Source organism: Trachypithecus francoisi, unplaced genomic scaffold, assembly GCF_009764315.1.
Source record: "Trachypithecus francoisi isolate TF-2019V2 unplaced genomic scaffold, Tfra_2.0 Lachesis_group1, whole genome shotgun sequence".
NCBI lineage: Eukaryota > Metazoa > Chordata > Mammalia > Primates > Cercopithecidae > Trachypithecus > Trachypithecus francoisi.
The window spans coordinates 56207993-56235399 of record NW_022681454.1 but is presented as its reverse complement, the minus strand read 5'-3'; the positions used below and the strand labels follow the sequence as shown (position 1 = coordinate 56235399).

General features: G+C 41.6%; 1 pseudogene; it reads right to left on the bottom strand.

Moving 5' to 3' along the window:
• Positions 1-22767: 22767 nt before the first annotated feature.
• LOC117086356 lies at positions 22768-23714 on the bottom strand (annotated as a pseudogene).
• Positions 23715-27407: the final 3693 nt, after the last annotated feature.

Genomic DNA, 27407 nt, shown 5'->3' with positions numbered 1-27407 from the left:
ATCAGTTAAACTGCCAATTTGCCTCTTAATGTGCATGCTGGAGCCCACTCACGCAATTCCTGAGATCTTATTGGGAAGCTGATAATCACCAGTTTCTGGTGTTTTTGTTTATTGGAAAACTATCTTTCCCTGACACTGCCTGCAACCAATTATTATTTTAGAGAGACAGTTTAATAACGAACGGCCTGACCATCACCTGATGGTTGCCTGACATTCCTGATGTGGGAGCCTCTCTCCTGCTCTGCTCGTGTCTGACTAGCTATCTACTGTAACATTTCAATGAACTTGTTGACTGGGGCTGAAGTCATGGAGGGGCTGGAGAATCTGCCTCCCAGTTCAGTTACTGTTAGCAGAGGCTTCAGTTCCTTGCCACTAGGTCTCTCCACTGGGACCAAGATCAGGCAGCTGGCTTCACATGTAACAAGTGATGATGGGGGAGGGCAGAGAGAGACAAGATAGAAGCTGCAACTGCTGCCATATTCTATTCAGTAGAAGCAACTCACTAAGTCCAGGCTATACTGAATGGGAGAGGGATTAAACTTGAAGAATATCAAAGAATTCATGGACCTATTTTTAATGGAAAGAAAAGTAAGGGTTATCTAAGTAGACAAGAACAGATATGATAGGCCAAGGGTGTAGCAGAAACAAAGGAATAGAGATAAGAGAATTACATGGCTAGAGAATTAAGGTGATTACTTCTTCCCATTTTATTTTATTACTGTTGTTATCATTACTATTTGGAGACAGGGTCTTGTTCTGTTGCCTGGGCTTGAGTGCAGTGGTGTGATTATGGCTCACTGCAGCCTCAATTCCTGGGCTCAAGCAGGAGCCCAGCTAATGTCTTTTGTAGAGACAGAGTCTCACTATGTTGCCCTGGCTGATCTCAAACTCCTGGTCTCAAGCAGTCCTCTCACCTCAGCCTTCCAAAGTGCTGGGACTACAGGTGTGCACCACTACACTCAGCCTCACTTATTTCCATATTATTTCTTTGCTTGTTTGTTTGTTTTTTGTGATGGTGTCTCGCTTTTGTTGCCCGGGCTGGAGTGCAATGGCACGATCTTGGCTCGCTGCAACCTCCGCCTCCTGGGTTCGAGCTATTCTGCCTCAGCCTCCCAAGTAGCTGGGATTACAGACCTGCACCACCATGCCCAGCTAATTTTGTATTTTTAGTAGAGATGGGGTTTTACCATGTTGTCCAGGCTGGTCTCAAACCCTTGACCTCAGGTGATCCACCCACCTTGGCCTCCCAAAGTAAAGTAATTTTCCCAATATAGACAATAGATGGCAGATCCAGGGTCTCAATCCATATTTCTGATTATAGAATCTTTGATTTTATCTCTTTATTGGGGTTCTCCTAAGAAAACATAGCCAACAGGGTGTGTGTGTGGGGGGGCGGGGGGAGAGAGAGAGAGAGAAATTTATTTTCAGGGATTGGCTCATGCAATTGTGGAGGCTTGGTAAATCCGAGATCTGCAGGCTAGGCTGGAGACCCAGGGAAGAGTAGCAGTTTCAAGGCCATAATGAGTCTGCTAGCTGAATTCCTTCTTGCTCAGGGGAGATCAGTGTTTGCTCTGTTACGATCTTCAGCTGACTGGATGACACCTACTCTTACAGAGGGTAACATGCTTTACTTTCAAATTATACTGATTTAAATGTTAATCTCATCCATTAAAAAATAAAATAAAATAAAAAACATCTACTCAGAAACTCCAGAATGATGTTTTACCAAGTATCAGAGCACTGTGGCTCAGACAAGTTCACACATGAAATTAACTGTCTTACCACCTTATACAACAATGACAATTTACAGTTCAGATTGCAAAGGGCCTTGAATGCCATTTTGTTGGATTTATGAAAATTAACCAGTGGCTCTCTGAGACACTTGACCTTGATTATCTGATACTGGCAGCAGGAATGAGGTGGGGTGGGTGTCCTATAGAATAGTTTAATTTCTTTAGGGAATGTGTGTTGGAATATTTGCCTATCATGCTTGATTTTCAACCTTGTTTTGACACATGACAAATGGATTTTTTTTCCTTTAAATACTTTTCCTTTTGGTCCACATATTTTTAGTAATTAATCATTTTTTATACATTTTACATGTTTCTTTTTTCTTTTTTGTGGGGGGAACAGGGTCACTCTCCGTCACCCAGACTGGAGTGCAGTGGCACAATCTTGGCTCACTGCAACCTTGACCTCCTGTTCTCAAGTGACCCTTCCACCTCAGCTTCCCAGGTAGCTGGGATTACAGGCACATGCCACCATACCCTGCTAATTTTTGTAGAGATGGGGTCTTGCCATGCTGCCCAGGCTGTTCTTGAACTCTTGGCCTCAAATAATCCTTCTGCTTTGGCCCCCCCAAAATATTGGGATTACAGGTATGAGCCACCTCACCTAGCCATTTCATGTATTTCAATATGATGACTTACATTTCAAAATATTTTTCTTTGGCCGGGCGCAGTGGCTCATGCCTGTAATCCCAGCACTTTGGGAGGCCAAGGCAGGTGGATCACCTGAGGTCAGGAGTTCGAAACCAGCATGGCCAACATGGCGAAACCCCATCTCTACTGAAAATACAAAATTAGCTGGGCGTGATGGTGGGCGCCTTTAGTCCCAGCTACTTGGGAGGCTGAGGTAGGAGAATCGCTTGAACCCCAGAGGTGGAGGATGTAGTAAGCTGAGATTGTGCCACTGCACGCCACCCTGGGTGACAGAGCAAGACTCCATCTCAAAAATGTATATGTGTATATATATATATATTTCTTTATTGTATATTCTCTTCTATTTAGTCTTTCTTAACTTTCTTTTTCTTTCTCTTTGAGGGCTTATTTCAAGGCTTACTTTTAGATACCCCTCCTACCAAAATGCAATGTGAATTTAGTAAAGATGACAGAAATGTAGGTGAGAACTAAAGGACCTAGTTTGTAGACCATCTGGACCAGGAGATTCAAAAGGTATAAATATTGTTCGAGCTTCATTTCTTTGCAGGCAGTGCATAAAAGAAAAGCTATTTCAACCTTGATGCTGGAGAGATTTCTCTCTGCAGCTAACATAGAACAGGAAACCTTAATGTTTTTCTTGGAGCCTCAGAATTTAAAGTCACATTGGTCCCAGACTGTTGTTTTGGACCACTTGAAACAGCAGGAGAAAACACATAATTGGGAGTGGGCTGGAGAATGTTATGAGGCCACCCAAAAGTGATCTGGATTATAAATCTATGCATACACCCTATTAGGAAGAACAGGAAGTAGAATCTAGAAAACCAGTAGAGCAAAAGGTCTGATAAGCTAGAAGAAAAAGCAGAACTGGACTTGCAGAGTAATTGGGGGCTGAGACCCCATAATAGAATGTAAAACAGAGTAAAAGGATTGGGAGCTAGTTTTATGAAAGTGTCCATATTCTAGTCCGTTGTTTTGTGGAAACCGCAAAAGGGAGGGTGAGCATCAGGTGGTTAGTTAAAATCAGCAGTGCAGTCACTGTTTTGAAAGGGCTGGTTTCTGTTTTGCTTATAGGGAAGGAAGCCTGATGGTGGTTAGCAAGGGAGAGAGTATAAGGAGTGGGACCTCCCATTGCATCATGGCCCTGGGAACTAGTTTTAAGGTGTCCCTGTTGTCCTCTTGGCCAATAGGGGGTCTTTTTAGTCACTTGGGGAGCTTTCCCAGAGAAGATTTTGAAAGTTTATTCATCTTTTTGTCTTTAATAAAATTAAACCATCTTGGAAAAATAGTTTTTCCTATTTTACCTTGAAAGATTGCCAGGTGTGGGCATTCTGTGAATTCTCTAAGTAACAGATTCCAAAGGAATTTTCTTCTCCTTTCAATTGTGTTCTGGAAGCTATTGTTAATAGGTTACTCATTTGAACCGTATGACAGCAGGAAGTAAGATACAAAGATCTAACCATACAAAACAACTCTTTGGATTATCCCATGTAGAAAATGATCAGCTAATTTTGACTTAAATCTTGCTTATACTAATGACCACTTGCATTTTGAAGAAAAAAATTAATCATATTCCCAAATCCACTACTCTAAAGTATGAGACAATTTCTATTTCAGAATCTTTTTGTTTTTGTTTTTAAGACAGAGTTTGCTCAGTCCCCCAGGCTGGAGTGCAATGGCGTGATCTCCGCTCACTGCAACCTCTGCCTCCTGGGTTCAAGTGATTCTCGTGCCTTAGCCTCCCGAGCAGCTGGGACTACAGATGTGAGCTTTTTTTCTTTGTATTTTTGGTAGAGATGGGGTTTTGCCCATGTTGCACAGGCTGGTCTCAAACTCCTAGCCTCAAGTGATTTGCCTGCCTCAGCCTCCCACAGTGCTGGGATGATTACAGGCATGAGCCACCACCCTTTAGCCTGTTCTATTCCAGAATCTAAAGTGTCTTCTGAACACTGAGGATAAGGTAGGGTAAAGAGAAGAAAATAATGGTGGAGAAATGTGGTGAGAGAAACCAATCTTTATGGGGCAGAAGCTGCAATACTCTATGAGATCTTTCCCTTCTCCCCAAATATCAAATATTCTCCATCATGCCTTTTAGAGAGGGCTACTGGCCAATTTTTATAGGTTCACTGAAACTTGGCCTCTTGAACACTATCAAGAATTTACAATATTCAGGTCAGGTGTGGTGGCTCACGCCTGTAATCACAACACTTCGGGAGGCCAAGGTGGGTGGATCACCTGAGGTCAGGAGTTTGAGGCCAACATGGCAAAACTTTGTCCCTACTAAAAATACAAAAAATAGTTGGGTGTGGTGGTGTGCACCTGTAGTCCCAGTTACTTGGGAGGCTGAGACAGGAGAATCGCTTTAACTTGGGAGGTGGAGATTGCAGTGAGCTGAGATTGTACCACTGCAATCTAGCCTGGGTGATAGAGCAAGACTCCACCCCCCTTCCCCCAAAAAAGAATTTACAATATACATATAAATAGGCAATAAATATTAAAAGCCTGATATGAATGCCAAGTCACTTTTTTTCACCCAGAGAATTGCTGAGTAGAACATAGACCAGATTTCATTTGACAGCTACTCCCATATGCATTATAATACACACACCATATTCCTTACTGTAGAAAGTTACATTTAAGGTTATAGGAACTGGATTTTGTCCATATGAAAAAACAAAGACTATGTTAGTAATAGTATTGCTTTTATATTTATGTATAGTATATTGTTATTTGCCTTTGCCTTTAAATATATTACTATTTTGGCTCTTAAAATTGTTCAAAAACCCAGGTTCACCAAGTTCTCATTAGTCACCGAATTAAAATTGCATTTATAATAATGAGAATGTCAAATAGTACATATTGAATTTTATAATTTCATATACATTTTAAACAAAAGAGCCAAGATAAAATGCAATTTTCTAAACCGATAAAGCCAGGATACTTTATCATAATGTTAAAATTATCCCTCATATTAGGAGTTAAAGCCTAACATTAGGCAATCTTTTCAAAAGATTTTTTTGAGTAGAGGGGCTTTTTTATATTGAGTCAACCAATTTACATTAAACAATTCAGTAAAGTTTACTGTAATCAATACACAGTATATCCTCATATCCCACAGCAGCTTCAGAGTTTAGTAGTATGACAATAGTAGTTTCTGGCTCTGAGCCCCCATCTGTGTAACTACTTGGCACCACAGTTCTCCAATCTTCCTAGCACTCAAAGTTCCTCCTTCTTTTGGCAGATCCCAGAAGAGTCAACTTGATCTTTTGACAGCCATTAAGAGAACTCCATCTCTTTTTTCTGTGCCTGGTCACTTTGGCACAGCTGTCTTGCTGACACTCTTCAGATATGCGCTGACCTTGGCATGCCACTAGGGGGTTGCTGCCTCATAGTATGTACTTACCAATCATCACGCTCCACTATTGCTGATGCTAGATTGAGTCCCTTCACGTCAGTGTCTCTGTTGTTCTAGGTAATGGGGGAGTGGAGTGAAGTGGGATCCTGTCTCTGCTGGTGTTACAATCCTTTAATGGGTTTCTAAAGAGGGTCACCTTGCTTTACATTTTTATGAAGAGCTCAGTGTTAAATTTTATGTCGACACATTTTCTTGCAGTTCTTACCTCTTACGCTCCCGCCAACTTCCGTGGTACTGGGTCAGGTAACATTTAATGTGACATGACTTCAACAACCCCTGAAAGGGGCTGGACACTTTAACTCAAAACTATTCAGAGTGAGTTCCCTGCCCACTTCAGGTCATCCCAAAGAAACCAAGCTGACCATGAAACCAGGAGATAATGTTACAAACACACTACTCACTACTGTGGGTTCCAAGGCATTGTCCTCTTTCTCGCTTTCTCTCCCTTTCCTCTTTCTCATCCTACTCCAATTTGCTCTACTTTCCAGACTGCAGCAAAGGCCCTTTGTTACATGTAACTTTTACTTTTTAAGAAAGAAATTTATTTTCTGTCAACAGAGAAGTATAAATATAAAATCTATTAAATAAATAAGAGTCTTCATTTAATACAGTTAGTTAAGAAGAGATAAGGAAAAAGCATTGTGCCTGAAGACAACATTTGAAATTAGTCTTTATTACTTGGTTGTCTAAGTTTCATTTTTCCTATCAGAAATAGTTTTTTGTTTAGTTAGATCCACCAGCTTGTTTCTTCATCATTAACCGGGTTTTAATGTTCTGCTTCTTACAAACATTCAATTGCCTTTTTCTCAAGCCTCTTTTCTGCATAGGACCCACAGAGAAGCAACAGGAAGGAATTATATCCCGGATGAAGCATCTTCACCAGAGCAATATCATTCCATGTTGTATTTGCCAATAAGTCGATGACATTAGGCCTTTTCAGTAGAGTCCCCATTTCTTTTTCTTCCAGATATTAGATATTTTTCAAAGTGAATTTTAAGTACCTTTTTAAAGATCCAGACTGCAATAAATTCTTCTCCAATTAAACACAACATAATACAGCGTGTGGTTCAGACTGATGCTAGCATCAGTTGATTTTGCAAGCCACATTTACTAGTAAAAGCTGGAGTTATGTGACCCTATCTTATTCAATAAACAAGTATCCAAATACTTACTGAGCACCAACTCAATATAGGGCCTTGGACTGAATTAAAGTAGCAAGCTGACCACACAACCAGGAAATAATGTTACAAACACAGTATTCCGATTGTGCAGTGATCACAATTTTAAGCTAAGATTGGGAACAGCTATGAAAATATTTTGTGTAACAGAATGAAATATTTCTTGCAGGGCAAGGTGGCTCACGCCTATAATCCCAGCACTTTGGGAAGCCAAGGCGGGTGAATCACCCGAGATCATGAGTTCAAGACCAGCCTGTCCAACATGGTGAAACCCCATCTCTACTAAAAACACAAAAATTAGCCAGGTGTGGTGGTATGTGCCTGTAGTCCCAGCTACTCAGGAGGCTGAGGCCAGAGAATCCCTTGAACCCAGGAGGCAGAGGTTGCAGTGAGCTGAGATTGTGCTGTTGCACTCCAGCCTGGGAGACAGAGTGAGACTCCATCTAAAAAAAAAAAAAAATTGAAAATTTCTGCATATGTCTGGATTGAAATTACCCATAAAGTCATATAGGACTTAATTCAGAGGATTTTTTTATCTATTCCAATGTTGGGTTAGGTTTGTGCCTTAATATTCTTCAGGATTTAACTACACCAGATGCAAAGGAAGTAAATGCCGAAACCTCGTAGCCAAGTCTACTATTTTCCAGTATTTTTGTGTGAAATTATTCTGACATAGTAAAGCTGAATGCTTCCTACTGTTTTTCTGATAGCTCTGCTATTGACTGGATGTTTGTGTCCCCCAAAATTCATATGTTGAAGTCTAATCCACAATGTGATAGTATTTGGAGGTGGAAACTTTAAGAGGTACTTAGGTCAAGAGGATAGAGTCCTTGTGAATGGGATTAGTGCTCTTACAAGAAGAAATGTGAGAGAGATGATCTCTCAGCCATGTGAACATACAGCAAAAGGCACCTGTCTACAAACCAAGAAAAGACCCTCACCAGATATCTGCTGGTGCTTTGATCTTGAACTTCTCAGTGTCCAGAACTGTAGGAAATAAATGTTGTGTAAGCTACCCATTATGTTGTAATTTTGTTACAGCAGCCCAGACTAAGACAAACAAGGTTCTTAGCCTTTTGGTTTTATTATGTTTAATATTTTTGGCAACCCCCTAATGATTTCTTCCTCAAGGGAAAATTCAAACCACATCATCACCAAGATATTCTGTCTTGTCAATTATTTTCTGCATTTATCTTCCCTATTTCCCCTTACATTTACCCTGCTTATAACTGTACCTCACCTTACGGTAGGTTCCCACTTTGGTTTTTATTTTGTTTTGTTTCTGAGACAAGGTCTCACTCTGTTGCCCACGGTGGAGGGCAGTGCTGTGATCTTAGCTCACGGCAGCCTAGACCTCCGGGCTCAAGTGATCCTCCTGCCACAGCCTCCCAAGTAGCTGGGACTACAGGTGTGTACCACCATGTCTGGCTAATTTTTTTTTTTTTTAATATTTGTAGAGATGGATCTCACTATGTTACCTAGGCTGATTTCAAACTCCTGGCCTCAAGCAATCCTCTGGCCTCGGCCTCCCAAAGTGCTGGGATTACTGCTGTGAGCCACCATGTCCTGTGACTTTTCCTAAGCATTGTTAGCTTTCGTCTTTATTCTAAGATCCTATTCAGATCTAGTGGATCTATCTCACCTCCCAGGACTCTGTTTATTGCCCTTGATCTAGGTTTACTGTGCAGTGATAAACACATTATCTTTCTAAACATCTTCTGTGCTCTTCTCTTACTTATGTCAGGTTCCAATGTGTGTGGAGAGAATCATCTAAAAGGTCTGTATTATACTGGTCTGGAGGCATGAGGTGTTAATTAGGGTACTGGCTATGTTGTTGGAACAAGAAACTCAAAAATACAAAGATTCCCAAGTGGTGGCTCTATAACAGAGAATTTAGCTCCTTCCCCCTTGTTGCTTTCCTGTGCTTAGGGAGTTGGCTTCATTTCTGTGTCTGAAAATGGCTCCACATCCTCATTCCAACCCACTTAAAGGGAAAAGAATGAATGAAGCACCTGGCCCAGAAATTGCATATATTACTTCTGTTTACATTCTATTTTATTTCTTTTGAGGGGGTGGGACGGGGGACAGGGTCTTCCTCCATTACCGAGGCTGGAGTGCAGTACTTGATCTTGGCTCACTGCAACCTCCACCACCCAGGCTCAAGCGATCCTCCCACCTCAGCCTCCTGAGTTGCTGGGACTACAGGCATGCACCACCACACCCAGCTAATTTTTTGTATTTTTGTAGAGATGGAGTTTCATCATGTTGCCCAGGCTGGTCTCAAACTCATGGGCTCAAGCAATCCACCCACCTCAGCCTCCCAAAGTGCTAGAACTACAGGTGTGAGCCACTGCGCCCAGTCACATTCCATTTTTAATGCAATCTTTAGCTACATTTGGCTCCAACCTTAGTATAAAAAGAGATAAAGGTATTGAGAGGACAATTAGCCAACTCTGTCTACCACATACTATAATTTTTGTTGTTTTTTTTTGGAGGCAGAGTCTCACTCTGTCACCCAGGCTGGAGTGCAATGGCACAGTCTCGGCTCACTGCAACCTCCATCTCCTGGGTTCAAGTGATTCTCCTGTCTCAGCCTCCTGAATGACTAGGATTACAGGCATGTGCCACCACGCCTGGCTAATTTTCGTATTTTTGGTAGGGACAAAGTTTTACCATATTGGCCAGGATGGTCTTGAACTTCTGGCCTCAAGTGATCTGCCCACCTCAGCCTCCCAAAGTGCTGGGACTACAGGTGTGAGCCACCGCACCAGGCCCACATGCTGTAATGTCATCTGGATCCCTTAAAAATAATTTTTTAGAGGCCGGGCATGGTAGCTTATGCCACTAATATTAGCACTTTTGGAGGCCAAGGCAGGTGGATCACTTGAGCCCAGGATTTCAAGACCAGCCTGCACAACATGGCAAAACCCCATCTCCACAGAAAATACAAAAATTAGCCAAGTGTGGTGGCACGTGTCTGTAGGCCAAGCAAGCTACTGGGGAGGCTGAGGTGGGAGGATTGCTAGACCCCAGGAGGTCGAGGCTGCAGTGAGCTGAGATTGTGCACACTGCACTCCAGCCTGAGTGACAGAATAAGACCCTGTCTCAAAAATAATAATAATAATAATTTTTAAAAGGCAATAACTGGCAGTTGGTGCTTTGGCCATTCAGTTCTTGCATCCTAGTTCTCTGGAAGTTCCCACTAGTATTCAGAGCAGAGGGGGGAGGATCGCTTCAGCAGGGGACTGGAGGTAGTAAGAAAAATAAGGCTTTTTGATCTGATCTCTCTTTATGCTGTGATCCCTATGCCATTTGTCCCTGCCAAAAATGTAACCTGTGCATTGACTGTCACAATTAGCCAGATTTTGACTTTTTGATCACCTTATCTTCAGCGTACATTTATGCTATAATACATTAAAGATATACTAGTAAGACTAGGAAACTGAATGTACTCCTCTCTTAGGTAGCTAAAATCTCAATACTTTTGAGTGCCCTTCAATTTACTCTTTGTAGATAGGGAGTCTTTTTGTTTAGGGACCTCATCACCCTAGCTGCATGCCTTGTCCATCTCAGTAGCTTGTTCCTTTGATGCCGCCAGTCTGAGCTTCAGCATGCTACTTGCACTCCACAGGAAGCCTTGTAGTCTTGAGCATATTCCACAGGATGTGTGCTTCCTTCCTTAACTACTCTGAAACCTGTGGCTGATAAGTACACCATTGTCTTAATGGAGATCTCTGCTGATAAGAACCAAAACTTCCTCAACACAGCTCTATGGGTATAGGGAGGAAGGGTATTTATTGAAGTGATTCAGGGGCATATCTGATAATCTAATTTCAGAATATAGAATCCTATTGCATAGGAAGTAGTCATCCAATAGCTACCCTTTTTGGGATCAGGTGATCTCTCATCTCTGCTTCCATAGGTATGTCCATTTGTTCCTTCTCTATCTCATTCTTTTTTTTTTTTTTATGCTTTTTGTGAAAAGTGTCATGTATCTCATTCTTTTTTTTTTTTTTTTTTTTTTTGAGACAGAGTCTCGCTCGTTGCCCAGGCTGGAGTGCAGTGGCGCGATCTCAGCCCACTGCAAGCTCCGCCTCCCAGGTTCAAGCAATTCTCCTGCCTCAGCCTCAGCCTTCTATCTTCTTTAGGTAGAAGAAGGCTAAAGAAAGCAGAAACAGGCTGGGTGCAGTGGCTCATGCCTGTAATCCCAGCACTTCGGGAGGCTGAGGCAGGCGGGTCTCCTGAGGTCGGGAGTTCAAGACCAGCCTGACCAACATGGAGAAACCCTGTCTCTATTAAAATACAAAATTAGCCAGATGTGGTGGTGCATGCCTGTAATCCCAGCTACTTGGGAGACTGAGGCAGGAGAATCGCTTGAACTGGGAGGTGGAGGTTGCAGTGAGCCGAGATCGTGCCATTGCTCTCCAGGCTGGGCAACAAGAGTGAGACTCCATCTCAAAAAAAAAAAAAAAAAAAAAGCAGAAACAAGGAACAAAAAGAGAATTGGTTGTTACAGAGTTACTTTCCTTACAGGGTTAAAACAGAGGAGACTTCCTTATGCTGGCTCAGGTAAACTGGGCCCCTTCTAATTGGTTGCTGTGAATTGAATCTCCTGTTGTTTAGTTTTAGTGTTTTTTTAATGTTTTTATTCAAACAGATTTTGACAGATCTATTTTTTTTTAAAAACTGGCCTTGTTTAAAGAAAATTTGTTAATCTTTTGAGGTAAGAATCCTTTTTTCTTTGAGCAATTTAATGGTTTTATCACATAACTGATTGCTGCTATGCATAAAGTTTAAAACATATATCTCTTTTTTTGTTTCTTTCTCTTTTGAGACAGTCTTGCTCTGTTGCCCAGGCTGTAGTGCAGTGGCACGATCTCAGCTCATTGCAACCTCTGCCTCCCAGGTTCTAGAGCTTCTCCTGCCTCAGCCTCCCAAGTATTTGGGATTACAGATGCCTGCCACCACACCTGGCTAATTTTTGTATTTTTTAGTAGAGATGGGGTTTCACTATGTTGGCCAGGCTGGTCTTGAACTCCTGACCTCAGGTGATCCACCTACCTCGGCCTCTCAAAGTGCTAGGATTACAGGTGGGAGCCACCATGCCCAGCCTAAAACACACGTATCTGAAGAGATGACCCGCACATTAATTTGCAATAGAAAAATAAATCAGTTAATGGAGTTTACTGAATTAACTCACTGAACTAATTTGACAGCTTAAACTATAGTAGTCAAGCAAAATCTCTGTGGAATTCGTATTTACATATTAAACATTCCTGAGTTAAGGGGGAAAAAATAGCTTGGCTTTATAGCTTCAGGGAAATACTGCTAAGTAAATTTAGGAGACTTCCAAAGGTAGAGCCAAAGGGAGAAAACCATAGAATTATCACACTTTTCTGATAATTGGAGCTCGAACAAACTCTTGGGACATAAGCTGCATAATTCTGTCCCAAAGACTAGTTCCTCTTGAGGGTCCAGGTCTTCCTGGACCTTGAAAATAAAGGGTAGAGTTTTCACCTCAGGTTGGAAATCGGAAATCAGATTTTAAGGTGTGAGGGAGGTGTAAGTCAGCCAAGGACACAGAGTTCTTCAGAACCAAGCTTTCCCAGGACATGAATCATATTTATTTTAGGCATAAAACTTTCTAGCTCCAAATGGGAGAAAACTTCTTTCTTACTTTATAAAGAATGTCACTCTCTGCCAGAATGTTAGGAAGCTACGGAGTAGACCCAGTCCTGAGGCTCCGTGGCCCATTTGCAGAGTTCTCCTTCTTTTTTTTTTTCTTTTTTTTTTTGAGACGGAGTCTCACTCTGTCACCCAGGCTGGAGTGCTGTGGCCGGATCTCAGCTCACTGCAAGCTCCGCCTCCCGGGTTCACGCCATTCTCCTGTCTCAGCCTCCCGGGTAGCTGGGACTACAGGTGCCGCCACGTCGCCCGGCTAGTTTTTTGTAGTTTTTAGTAGAGACAGGGTTTCACCGTGTTAGCCAGGATGGTCTCGATCTCCTGACCTCGTGATCCGCCCATCTCGGCCTCCCAAAGTGCTGGGATTACAGGCTTGAGCCACCGCGCCCGGCCAAGAGTTCTCCTTCTTAACCTGCTGTCAACGGTCTGCCTGGCCCTATGCCAACCCCAGCTTCTCAGTCCTGCTGTTGTATGTAAAGGCAAAAGCATGTCTGGGGTGTAGGCTGCATTCTCCAGAGAGTTTGTTTACCTGCTCCAGGTAAGTCAATATGTCCCAAGAGAATCCTTGGGACACAGAAAGCATATGGTGCCATTTGAATGCAGCCCTGCTGTAGGCCTGCCTCAGAATCTTATTAGACAATACCATAGCCCTTTGCTTCCTGAAAATGTTCCTGCATGGATTTTAAAGCGGTAACATGACCTTATTAATTTTAGTTGTAAACTCGAGCACATACAGATGGTCTATTTAAACCATAATAAACCTATGCTACACTGTAGGGTTGTGTTCATTTATGCGGTTGCATTTTACCATAGTGTTGTAAAGTTAAATTCCAGGCTATCGAATGAAAATTTCCAAATGTGAGATCCTGTTTTTGCTTTGCTTTTCTTTATTTTTTTTCTTTGAGCCAAGATCTTACTCTGTCACCCAGGCTGGAGTGAAGTGTTGCAATCACAGCTCACTGCAGCCTCAACCTCCTAGTCTCAGTCTGTCCTCCCACCTCAGCCTCCTGAGTAGATGGGACTACAGGTGCACAGCACTGTCAGGTCTTCGAACCAGAGTGACTCTATCTGAAGTGAGGACTAGGAAAACAGGGCTGGGACTTGCATGGCTGCATACCCAGAAAGTTAGGTATTCCTAGCCCCTAGATGTTTACAGTTAAGGGAACAGATTGATAATGTTTACTAAACAGACCCAGACTTGAGAGTGTCCTGATATCCCGATATCTTGAAAACAGAAGCATTTTTTTTCTTTCTGAATTTTTAATAGAGACAGGGTTTCACCATGTTAGCCAGGATGGTCTCGATCTCCTGACCTCGTGATCCGCCCATCTCGGCCTCCCAAAGTGCTGGGATTACAGGCTTGAGCCACCGCGCCCGGCCAAGAGTTCTCCTTCTTAACCTGCTGTCAACGGTCTGCCTGGCCCTATGCCAACCCCAGCTTCTCAGTCCTGCTGTTGTATGTAAAGGCAAAAGCATGTCTGGGGTGTAGGCTGCATTCTCCAGAGAGTTTGTTTACCTGCTCCAGGTAAGTCAATATGTCCCAAGAGAATCCTTGGGACACAGAAAGCATATGGTGCCATTTGAATGCAGCCCTGCTGTAGGCCTGCCTCAGAATCTTATTAGACAATACCATAGCCCTTTGCTTCCTGAAAATGTTCCTGCATGGATTTTAAAGCGGTAACATGACCTTATTAATTTTAGTTGTAAACTCGAGCACATACAGATGGTCTATTTAAACCATAATAAACCTATGCTACACTGTAGGGTTGTGTTCATTTATGGGGTTGCATTTTACCATAGTGTTGTAAAGTTAAATTCCAGGCTATCGAATGAAAATTTCCAAATGTGAGATCCTGTTTTTGCTTTGCTTTTCTTTATTTTTTTTCTTTGAGCCAAGATCTTACTCTGTCACCCAGGCTGGAGTGAAGTGTTGCAATCACAGCTCACTGCAGCCTCAACCTCCTAGTCTCAGTCTGTCCTCCCACCTCAGCCTCCTGAGTAGATGGGACTACAGGTGCACACCACTGTCAGGTCTTCGAACCAGAGTGACTCTATCTGAAGTGAGGACTAGGAAAACAGGGCTGGGACTTGCATGGCTGCATACCCAGAAAGTTAGGTATTCCTAGCCCCTAGATGTTTACAGTTAAGGGAACAGATTGATAATGTTTACTAAACAGACCCAGACTTGAGAGTGTCCTGATATCCCGATATCTTGAAAACAGAAGCATTTTTTTTCTTTCTGAATTTTTAATAGAGACGGGGTTTCACCATATTGCCCAGGCTGGTCTCAAACTCCCGAGCTCAAGTGATCTCCCACCTCAGCCTCCCAAAGTGCTTGGATTACAGGCATGAGCTGCTGAGCCCGGCCAGTTTGTCTGTTTTTTTTTTTTTTTTTTCTTTAATGCTATGAAATTATTTGTACATTGTAGGTACTCAATAAGTATTGAATTTATTATTTAATTAATACTTAAAAGTTAATCTGATTGAAATTGCTTATATTCAAAGAATCTTAAATAATTCAAGTATGTGCAGCGTAATCCATTTTGTTTCAAAAAATTATTTGTGCTTATAAAAAAGGCTGGAAGTAGGCCGGGCGCGGTGGCTCAAGCCTGTAATCCCAGCACTTTGGGAGGCCGAGACGGGCGGATCACGAGGTCAGGAGATCGAGACCATCCTGGCTAACACAGTGAAACCCCGTCTCTACTAAAAATCCAAAAACTAGCCGGGCGAGGTGGCGGGCGCCTGTAGTCCCAGCTACTCGGGAGGCTGAGGCAGGAGAATGGCGTGAACCCGGGAGGCGGAGCTTGCAGTGAGCTGAGATCCGGCCACTGCACTCCAGTCCGGGCGACAGAGCGAGACTCCACTTCAAAAAAAAAAAAAAAAAAAAGGCTGGAAGTATATTTAAAAAAATTAGAAGTGATTATCACTGGAGAGTGGTGTTATTGGTGATTTGAATTTTCTTTGTTGGAGAAGTTAAATTGTTCCTCTTTGCAGATGAAATGATTTTATATTGAAAAAACCCTAAAGACTCCACCAAAAAAAAAAACAAAGCAAAAAAGTGTTAGATCTAATAAACAAATTCAGTAAAATTGCAGGATAAAAACTCATCATAGAAAAGTTGGTAGCATTTCTATACACCAATAGCAAACTGTCTGAAAAACAAGTTAAGAAAACAATCCCATACATAATAGCTACAAAAAATTGAAATACTTAGGAATAAATTTAACCAAAAATGTGAAAGATCCCTACACTAAAAACTATACAGCACTGATGAAAGAAATTGAAGAAGACATAAATAAATGGAACGATACCCTGTGTTCATAGATTGCAAAAGTTAAGATTGTTAAAATGTCCATACTACCCAAAATGAACTATAGATTCAATGCAATCCCTATCAAAATACCAATGACATTCTTCACAGAAATAGAAAATACAATCCTAAAATTTGTATAGAACCACAAAAGGCACCAAATAGCCAAAGCAATTTGAGCAAAAAGAGTAAAGCTGGAGGCATCAGACTTCATGATTTCAAAATAAGCCGCAAAGTTATAGTAACCAAAACAGCATGAAAACAGATGTATAGAACAATGAAACAAAATAGAGACCTCAGAAGTAAATCCATACATTTATAGCCAACTGATTTTCGACAAAGGCACCAAGGGCACACAATGGAAAGGACAATCTCTTAAAAAAATTTTGTTGGGAAAACTGGATATCCACATGCAGAAAAATGAAATTAGATCCTTATCTCCTATCATATACAAAAATCACTCAGTGTATTAATAACTTAAACGTAAGTTCTGAAACAATGAAACTACTAGAAGAAAACATAAGAGGAAACTCCATGACTTTGGTCTGTGTAAGAATGTTTTGGATATTACCACAAAAGCAAAGGCAACAAGAGCAAAAATAGATGGATAGAATTACATGGAACAAAAAGCTTCTGTACAGCAAATGAAACAGCAGAGTGAAGAGATAACTTACAGAATGGATGAAAATATTTACAAACGATGTATCTGATAAGGGATTAATATCCAAAATGTATATACAAGGAACTCAATTCAATAGCCAAAAAAAAAGCAAGTAACCCTATTAAAAAATGGGCAAAAGACATAGAAGACATACAAGTTGCCAATAGGTATATGAAAAATGCTCAGCACCAGTAATCATCAGGGAAATGCAAATCAAAACCACAACGGGATATCACCTGACACTTGTTAGCATGACTATTATCAAAAAGACAAAAGTGTTGGCAAAACCATACAAAAGAATAAAATCATGTCCTTTGCAGCAGCATGGATGCAGCTGGAGACCATTATCCTAAGTGAATTAATGCAGGAACAGAAAACCAAATACTGCATGTTCTCACTTATAAATGGGAACTAAACACTGAGTACACACAGACACAAAGATGGGAACAGTAAACACTGGGGATTCCAAAAGTGGGGAGGAAGGGAAGGGGAGAAGAGCTGAAAAACTACCTGTCAGGTATTATGTTCACTACTTGGGTGACAGGATCATTAGGCACCCAAACCTCAGCATCATGCAGTATACCCGTGTCACAAACCTGCACATGTCTGCACATGTACCATGTACCCCTGAACTAAAAAAAAGGTGGCCAGAATATAGAGAAAAGAGAACACTTACGCACTGTTGGTGGGAAGGTAAACCAGGACAACTGCTATGGAATACAGTGTGGAGGTTCTTCAAAAAAGTACAAGTAGAACTACACTGTGATCCAGCAACCCTGCTATTGGGAATCTACTCAAAGGAAAGGAAATCATTATATATAGAAGAGACATCTGCATCCTCATGTTTATTTCAGCATTATTCACAATAGCCAAGACATAGAATCAATTTAGTTGTCCATCAATGATGAATGGATAAAGAAAATGTGGTATATGTACACAATGGAATATTATTTAGTCATACAGAAGAGCAAAGTCCTGTCATTTGTGACAGCATGGATGAGCCTGGAAAACATGTTAAGTGAAATAAGTCAGGCACAGAAAGATAAATACTGCATAATCTCACTCATATGTGGAATCTAAAAAACCTAATGGTTACCAGAGGCTTGAGCAGTTAGGAGGAGGGAGCGGATGCGGAAATGTTGTATAATTACAGTTAGAAAGTTGAGACCAGGCATGGTGGCTTACACCTGTAATCCCAGCACTTTGGGAGGCATGCTGATTGCTTGAGTCCAGGAGTTTGAGACCAGCCTGGCCAACATGGCAGAACCCCATCTCTGTAAAAAATACAAAAATTAGCCAGGCGTGGTGGCGCATGCCTGTACTCCCAACTACTCAGGAGGCTGAGGTGGGAGGATCACTTGAACCTGGGAAGTGGAGGTTGTAGTGAGTGGAGGTTGCACCAATGCATTCCAGAGTAAGACCTTGCCTAAAAAAAAAAGTCTAGAATATGCAAGTAAACAGAGACAGAATAGTAAAATATATAGCAACAAATCATAGATAAGTGATTGTCTGGGCCAAGTGTTGGGAAGGAGAGAAATTGAAAATAACTACTAATAGTTATGGAGTTTCTTTCTTGGGTGATGAAAATGCTCTAAAATGGATTGTGGTGATGGTCATCCAACTCAGTGACATACTAAAAACCACTGGATTACACACTTTAAATAGGTGAATTATATGTGAATTGTATCTCAATAAAGATGCCATTTTCTGTTTTTTTATTTCAACTTTTATTTTGATACAGGGGGTTCATGTGCAGATTTGTCACATGGAAACACTGCATGATGCTGAGGTTTGGAGTGTGACTCCAGTCACCCTGGTAGTGAGCATAGTATCCAATAGGTAGTTTTTAAAATTTTTTTTTTCTTTTTTTTGAGACGGTGTCTTGTTCTATCACCCAGGCCGGAGTGCAGTGGCACAATCTTGGCTCACTGCAATCTCAGCTTCCCAGGTTCAAGTGATTCTTGCACCTCAGCCTCCCGAATAGCTGGGTTTACAGGCATGCACCACCACGCCTGGCTAATTTTTAAATTTTTATTAGAGATGGGGTTTCACCATGTTGGCCAGGCTGGTCTCGAACTCCTAGGCTCAAGCAATCCACCCACCTCAGCCTCCCAAAGTGCTGGGGTTACAAGGGTGAGCCACCGTGCCTGGCCTCTAATAGGTAGTTTTATTTATTTATTTATTTATTTTTTTTTTTTTTATTTTTTATTTTTTATTATACTTTAAGTTCTTGGGTACATGTGCACAATGTGCAGGTTTGTTACATAGGTACACGTGTGCCATGTTGGTGTGCTGCACCCATTAACTCGTTATTTACATTAGGTATATCTCCTAATGCTATCCCTCCCCCCTCCCCCCACCCCACAAGAGGCCCCGATGTGTGATGATCCCCTTCCTGTGTCCAGGTGTTCTCATTGTTCAATTCCCACCTATGAGTGAGAACATGCGGCGTTTGGTTTTCTGTTCTTGCGATAGTTTGCTGAGAATGATGGTTTCCAGCTGCATCCATGTCCCTACAAAGGACATGAACTCACCCTTTTTTATGGCTGCATAGTGTTCCATGGTGTATATGTGCCACATTTTCTTCATCCAGTCTGTCACTGATGGACATTTGGGTTAGTTCCAAGGCTTTGCTATTGTGAATAGTGCCACAATAAACATACGTGTGCATGTGTCTTTATAGCAGCACAATTTATAATCCTTTGGGTATATACCCAGTAATGGGATGGCTGGGTCAAATGGTATTTCTAGTTCTAGATCCTTGAGGAGTCGCCACACTGTCTTCCACAACGGTTGAACTAGTTTACAGTCCCACCAACAGTGTAAGAGTGTTCCTATTTCTCCACATCCTCTCCAGCACCTGTTGTTTCCTGACTTTTTAATGAAATAGGTAGTTTTAAACCCACTCCTGCTTCCTCCACCCTCTGGTAGTCCACAGTACCTATTGGTTCCACATTTATGTCCATATGTGCTCAATGTTTACCTTACACTTCTAAGTGAGAACATGCAGTATTTGGTTTTTTGTTCCTGTATTAATTTAAATAAAGCTGCTTTTAAAAAGCAAATAAATTTTCTTCTTTGGTTATAATACTTCTGGAATTTTCTACAGTAACCATATATCATTCTTGTAATCAAATAGAAATAAATACCTTTAGGCCGGGCACGGTGGCTCATGCCTGTAATCCCAGCACTTTGGGAGGCTGAGGTGGGTGGATCACCTGAGGTCAGGCGTTCGAGACCAGCCTAGCCAACATGGTGAAACACCATCTCTACTAAAAATACAAAAATTAGTTGGGTATGATGGTGCATGCCTGTAGTCCCAGCTACTGTGGAGGCTGAGGCAGGAGAATTGCTTGAACCTGGGACGCTGGAGGTTACAGTGAGCCGAGATTGTACCACTGCACTCCAGCCTAGGCAACAGAGTGAGACTCCGCCTCAAAAAAATAATTAAAAAAAAAAAGGTTGGGCACAGTGGCTCACACCTGTAGTCCCAGCACTTTGGGAGGCCGAGACAGGAGGATCACAAGGTCAGGAATTTGAGACTAGCCTGGCCAACATGGTGAAACCCTATCTCTACTAAAAATACAAAAATTAGCTAGGCGTGGTGGTGGGCACCTGTAATGCCAGCTACTCGAGAGGCTCAGGCAAGAGAATTGCTTGAACCTGGGAGGTGGAGGTTGCAGTGACCCAAGATCACGCCACTGCATGTGTGTGTGTGTGTGTCTGCGCGTGCATATATATATATATATATATATATATATATATATATATGTATGTACCTATTATTTATTTTGAGATAGGCTCACTCTGTCACATGCTGGAGTGCAGCTCCACAGAAGCCTCGACCTCCCAGGCTCAGGTGATCCTCCCACCTCTGCCTCCCATGTAGCTGGGACTACAAGCATGTACTACTATGCCCAGCTAACTTTTAATTTTTTTGTAACTTTCTCAAATTTAAATTGAAAAAATTTGTTTTTAAATTGTTTTGTAATTTTTAAACATTTAATTTTGTAAAATTTATTTATTTATTTATTTATTTTGGAGACAGAGTCTCGCTCTGTCCCCCAGACTGGAGTGCAGTGGCATGATCTCAGCTCATTACAAGCTCCACCTCCCAGGTTCACGCAATTCTCCTGCCTCAGCCTCTCTAGTAGCTAGGACTACAGGCGCCAGCCACCATGCCTGGCTTTTGTGTGTGTGTGTGTTTTTAGTAGAGACGAGGTTTCACCATGCTAGCCAGGATGCCTGGCCAAAATTTAATTTTTAAATTTTCTGTAGGTCTCACTATGTTGTCAAGGCTGTTCTCAAACTCCTGGGTTCAAGCAAACCTCTTGTCTTGGCCTCCCCAAAGTGCTGGGATTGCAGGTGTGAGCCAACAGGCCCAGGCAGAGTATCTTTATTTTTAAAGTACTGACTAGCATCAGCCAGACCTAATAAAACTCAGCACTCTTTTTCATCTCTTGGCTCCCCACCCCTTTTCTCAGAGTGGCATTGCCAAACCTTTTTTACTCTTCTTAAGCATTTGTGCTGGATTAATTCCCCATCACTGTCTACTCTGCTCTGTGCCCTAGGTATCTGATCGTACAGGTGCTACAACCTGGCTCCCTTGCCCTCTAGCTTCCAGATGGGTTCAGCTGTTGGCTTTAGCCGAAATCCTGAGGGTGAGAGGAGAGTGAGGTCAGATTATTTATTCCTGTAGCTCCCTCCCTGTCAGCTTCCTGCAAATTGGCTATATGCCTCTATCTGAAGGCCACAGATCCCGTCTTCTTCAAAGCTTTCCCTGGGTCCCAGTGACTGCTTCTCCTCTTGCTTCTTTGGGCTTAGGGATGGTACCAGTTACCTACTATTACTTGTTCTGGGGTAATTAATTATCTCTTATATTCTTCCTCATCCTTGCTCACAATTCTATACAAAATCTGTTCAAATTCAAGCGTTCCATATCTTTTCTGTCGGGTTCACCACCAAGACAGCATTCAACTCCATCATCTTCCATTCACTGTCAGCAAATGACCTTGCGTCATTCTTTATTTTTACATAGAAGGTTGAGGCCTTCCTCAAATGGTTGTACAACATCAGTTCACTAAAAGTAGTCTCTACGTAGGGCCAGGTGTGGTGACTCACACCTGTAATCTCAGCACTTTGGAAGGCGGAGGCAGGCAAATCACTTGAGGTCAGGAGTTCAAGACCAGCCTGACCAACATGGTGAAATCCCATCTCTACTAAAAAATACAAAAATTAGCCGCGCATGATGGTGGGTGCCTGTAATCCCAACTATTGGGGAAGCCGAGGCAGGAGAATCGCTTGAACCCTGGAGGCGGAGGTTGCAGTGAGCCGAGACTGCGCCACTGCACTTCAGCCTGGGTGACAGAGGGAGACTCCGTCTTAAAAAAAAAGTAGTCTACTTCTCTTCTTGATCTCTCAGAGCACAGGACACAGCTCGTTCATGGCAGGGCACAACCCTGATTTCCTCTGACCTCTAAGGACATCTTTCCCTCATTAGCTCTTCTCCGCTCTTGCATACCTTAACTCTCGATGCTGCAGAAGTCTCGAACCTTGGTTTGCCCTCATGATAAATTTTTTTTTAAAACAAGGCTTATCAGTTTTTTTAACCACTTTATTACTTTTATTCAGATAATTTTTCAAACATGTACTTGCTGTCCTAATCATTTAATTAAACTCCAGTCCTTTATCTCTTCGACCAGATGCTACATATTTTATGTGGATTTCCAGTTGTCTCTTCAAACCCAGTATCACTTCATCCTTCCTCTCATTTTCCCTCCAGTTAGATTTTCTCCCATCATGTATTTTTCTTTTTTGGAATTCAGATTTATTGATTTCCATCGTGTTGACTTTAAAAATGGCATGAAGCTGACTGCAAGAAAGGGAACTGCTCATTTTAAGTTAAAATTAAGCTAATGATGAAAGTACATCACCTCTGGCTTCAGTCACCACATCGCCTTAGATTGAGTATAGATTTTTTGTGAACAAAGTTCTAGAACTCTGAAATCCAGGGATGCTGCAGGCCTCTCCCCACAACGTCCTTCACTTTGGGTCAGTCTCCTGGGCCAGAGGTGAAAGTGCTTTCAAAAATACTGCCGTTTCCCCAGCACAGTGTCTTTGCATCCACATACTGAGTTGGAACCCAGTACACCCAGTAGTCAGTAGTAAGACGCTTCCGTGGGGCCCAACTGAAGCGCCATCATGCGGTGGTCTTCGTGTCCTTCCATAGGTTCACTGACCACATTTTTTGTGGACCATGGGCAATTTCTCAGTCTGTTCTTTAGTGCCAGTCCACAGCTGGTCTTGTTCTAGTTTAAAGGTGAATCTCACTTTCCTCCGGACTTATTGTACATGACGGACAGGGGTACCTTTGGTAGGCGCTCCTGGGCCCGCTTAACAGATGGCATCACATCTTTGGGTTTTCCTTTATCCAACACTTTCCTGTGTTGTTTCTGCCTGCAGAGAGGCTCCTTCTTGTTGTCTTCAGCCTTTGAATCCGGCTGCGCAGCATCTTTGGGTGTGTTTACTGCTAAAATATCTTTGGTGGTGGAGCCAACCACCAAGATCTTGGCCCCACTAGTCACTTTTATTTCTCTCAATATCTTATCCTCAGGGACGAGTCCATTACACATGACTTTCTGTATGGCAGGCGGGAGACCTGTAATCAGGGGATCTTCTGTTTCAGTTCGGAGCCTGTGCTGTCCAGGGGGAACTTCACGTCGTGCTTGGTCTGTTCCAGATGATCTTCAGGTCCACCAGCTCCCTGTCTGCGCCGCTGCCCGCGTCTTTGCGGTTGCTGACGGAGGCCTGGGACACGGGATCACCAGGGACCTAGGCTGGGGCCGGCTGCAACCTGCAGGCTGCCTCGCTGCAGGCTGCCTCACGGGGTGCCGGAGTCCTCGGTCCCCGCCCCCGCCCTCGCCGAGGCTTCTGCCTCCAAGCAGTTGAGGGGCCGTGCGGGCGCCTCGGTCGCCATGGTCTTAGCGTCCGTGTCCATGCCATCCGGGTCCCCGGCCGCTGCCATGATGGTTGTGTACCAGATTTTCTCCCATGTTGTATGTTTTCCAGTGGTACCTATGTTCTCTTTGGCTCAAGAGTTTAAAACATTGAAATTTTGTTTTTGTTTTTGTTTTTGTTTTTGTTTGGAGACAGGGTCTCCCTCTGTCACCCAGGCCTGAGAACAGTGGCGTAATCATAGCTCACTGCAGCCTCGAACTCCTGGGTTCAAGTGATCCTCCTGCCTCAGCCTCCCAAAATACTGGGTTTACAGATGTTAGTCACCATGCCCAGCCGACATTATTTTTTTAATGCTTCTATTTTCTGTGCTCCTCAACTCCAATTACTTATTGAATTCCACATTTTTTTCTTCAACTTATTTCTCAGAGTTCTTTCTTTTCTTTCTCACTGTTCTAATCAATGATTTTTTTTCTTTTTTCTTTTTTTTAACCATAGGCCAAGATTATTTTAATGGTCAATTTGTCTTCAAATTCCAGGCTCTCCCTAGTCCTATACGAGAATTAATTTTTCTAGAATATTGCTAATATCATGCACTTGTAGAATATAGCTCCAATTAATTATAATTACAATGTCAACAACTAATTTTCATAGAATACTTGTCATATGTTGACTGCTATACAATTTTTTATTTAGATTAATTATTTTAATCACAAGAATCCTATAAATACACAATTATACGTACATTTGGAAGAATTCTAGAACATTTAGAAAATTCCCAGAATTACCTAGCTACTGGTGGTGCTAGGATGCAAACTGAGCTTGAAATGAAAAGTCATGCTCTTAGTCTTTTTCCTATGCGATATAAATTCCTCAACCTGACTTCCAAAGTGCTCCACCAACTGCTACCCTGCCCATATAATCCAATCTCGGCTTATGTTTCTCTCTACATCAAACAGAGGGAGAGTTTCCTAATGCACCATAAACAAACCATACTCATTCCAGTTCTTTCCCTTTCCTTTTGCACTTGTAACTTTTTTCTCCTGTCATCTGATCAAATTCTCTTCTTCAGTTAAGGAACGGTTCCAGAATAGAATAAAGCCTTCATAAAATGCTATAGTTTGTTTTCTTTTTTTCTCAGAGCCTATAAGACCACTTATTGTCTGCCCCATTCATTTTCACATTCACTAATGAAGTGCTTTGGATTTTTATTTAACTGTTACATCTAAAATTGGTGTGAATTCATCCCAGAAGAAAATATTGGCGATTTTTATTTGTCAGGCCCTATATAAGGGCTGAGAATACAAAGATGGGTACAATTCAGTCTCTGAACTTAAAGAGTTTAATTCAAGGGGAAAGCAAAAGTGTAAACTAAAATAATATACTCTGATAAGTGATAATTTTGGAAGGTGACATTGCAGTGATGTTTCACTTCAATAATTGCATGACTGCAAATGTATTGAGGATAAGGGAGCCAGGTTTCTCACTGAAAGAGAAACAAGTTACAATTAAAGAAAGGGAGAAAACCCTGGAAGTAATGTTACCCCAATAGCAAAGAGCCCGCTAGTGCCCAGTTGTTGGTTTAGAAACCAGCAGTTTTGCTTCACTTTATGTTGGGGATATATCCTGAGAAATGCATCAGTAAGCGATTTCATTGTTGTGTGAACATCAAAGAGTGCACTTACACAAACCTTGATAGTATAGCCTACTGCACACCTAGGGTATATTGTATAGCTTTTTGCTTCTAGGCTGTAAACCTGTGCAGCATGTTACTGTACTGAATACTGTAGGCAATTGTAACACAATGGTAAGTACCCATGTATCTAAACATATAAAATGTACAGTAAATATATGGTATTATAATTTTATGGGACTGCCATCCTATATGTGGTCTGTCATTAACAGAAACATGTGATTGTACTTAATTGATCAATCCTCTTGTATGTAACCAGTTCCCCTAACTGCCACCAGCCTCTCACCCTGAAAATTCCTTCCTTACACTACTTGGTCTATGATTCCCTACTGTGGGCTACTGTATTAGTCTGTTCTCACAGTACTATAAAGAACTACCTGAGACTTGGTAATTTATGAAGAAAAGAGGTTTAAGTGAATCAGTTCCACAGGCCTAACAGGAGGCATGACTGGGATGCCTTAGGAAACCTACAATCATGGTGGAAATTGAAGAGGAAGCAAGCAGCACCTTCGTCACAAGGCAGCAGCAGACAGAACGAAGGGGGAAGTACCACACACTTGAACCATCAGATCTCATGAGAACTCATTATCGTGTGAACAGCATGGGGGAAATCCACCCTCATGGTCCAATCACCTCCCACCAGAACCCTCCCTCAACACATGGGATTACAATTTGATATGAGATTTGGGTGGGGACAGAGCCAATCCATATCAGTCACTTCTTTACACATACACACTTTCTTCCAGTCACTTCTTTACACACACACACACACACACACACACACACACACACACTTTCCTCCAACTGCTGGGGTTTCTTCAGCCTTAGCCGAATTAAACTTAAAGAGTTTAATTCAAGGGGAAAGCAAAAGTGTAAACTAAAATAATATACTCTGATAAGTGATAATTTTGGAAGGTGACATTGCAGTGATGTTTCACTTCAATAATTGCATGACTGCAAAATGTATTGAGGATAAGGGAGCCAGGTTTCTCACAGGTTTCTCCCAGCAGGGACCCCCTTTTCACTCCAGTGAGGTTTTGGCATCCCTTATGGGTTTCCTACTCACACTATGGGGACATATACTTTGCTGGGCCCCAGTCTAATAGGTTTTGGATTGAATTACTTGGGAAGTGAACAACGAAATAGAAGGGAGCAAGGGAAGGAAAGAAGAGCATTTCTAATTTAAAAAATACATTATAAATCACATTCCCTTTTTGTATTATATTTGAACTTTTGTCTTTAATTCAGATTTTTCCTGCAAGAGATTCCCAGAAATTGAATTACTGTGTCAAATGTTATAAACCAAATAACTTGTCTTAATTTTTACTCCTGCCAGCAATATAACAGCTATTTATTTTATTCTAAACAGCTTTGAATGTTATATCCAATTTTAAAGGAATTCTTGTTAATTTGTCTTCTTTTTTATAAATTATTTTTGGCCATTTACATTTTGGGATTTTAATATTTTTAGGTGGATATGTTAATAATATTAACACTTAGCCATACTCATTGCAAAAAAGATTAAGTTTTTAGCCATAATTAACTTCTTTCGGTCATCCTACATTTCTACTTACCTTTCTTTGCTGCCAATAAATCTTCAGGTAGGTGCACAGTAAAGGGAATATTACTCTAAGAAAACATGAAATTGTGAAAATAAGTGGCTCATTATAAAGCCATTTAAATATATAGTATACTTTTAAAAATTAGTTATCTGTAGATCATTATTATCCTTTTTCCTCTCCATTAATTTGATTTGATTTTTTCAAATTTTTTTTTTTTTTTTTACTTTATATAATTCAAGGCTTTGGTGGTAATGTTATAGTATCAGTGAAATGAATTTTTCATCATTGTAATGTCTCTTTTATCTCTCATATATTTTTCTAACCTGACAGTCTAACATAGTGATGCCAGTTTTCTTTTGGTTGATCTTTGCAAGATATAACATTCTTTAACCTTTTATTTTCAACCTTTCAGTATACTTATGCTTTAGGTGGGTCTTTTGATATAACAGTCAGGGCTGGGCACAGTGGCTTATGCCTGTAATCCCAGCACTTTGGAAGGCCGAGGTGGGTGAAT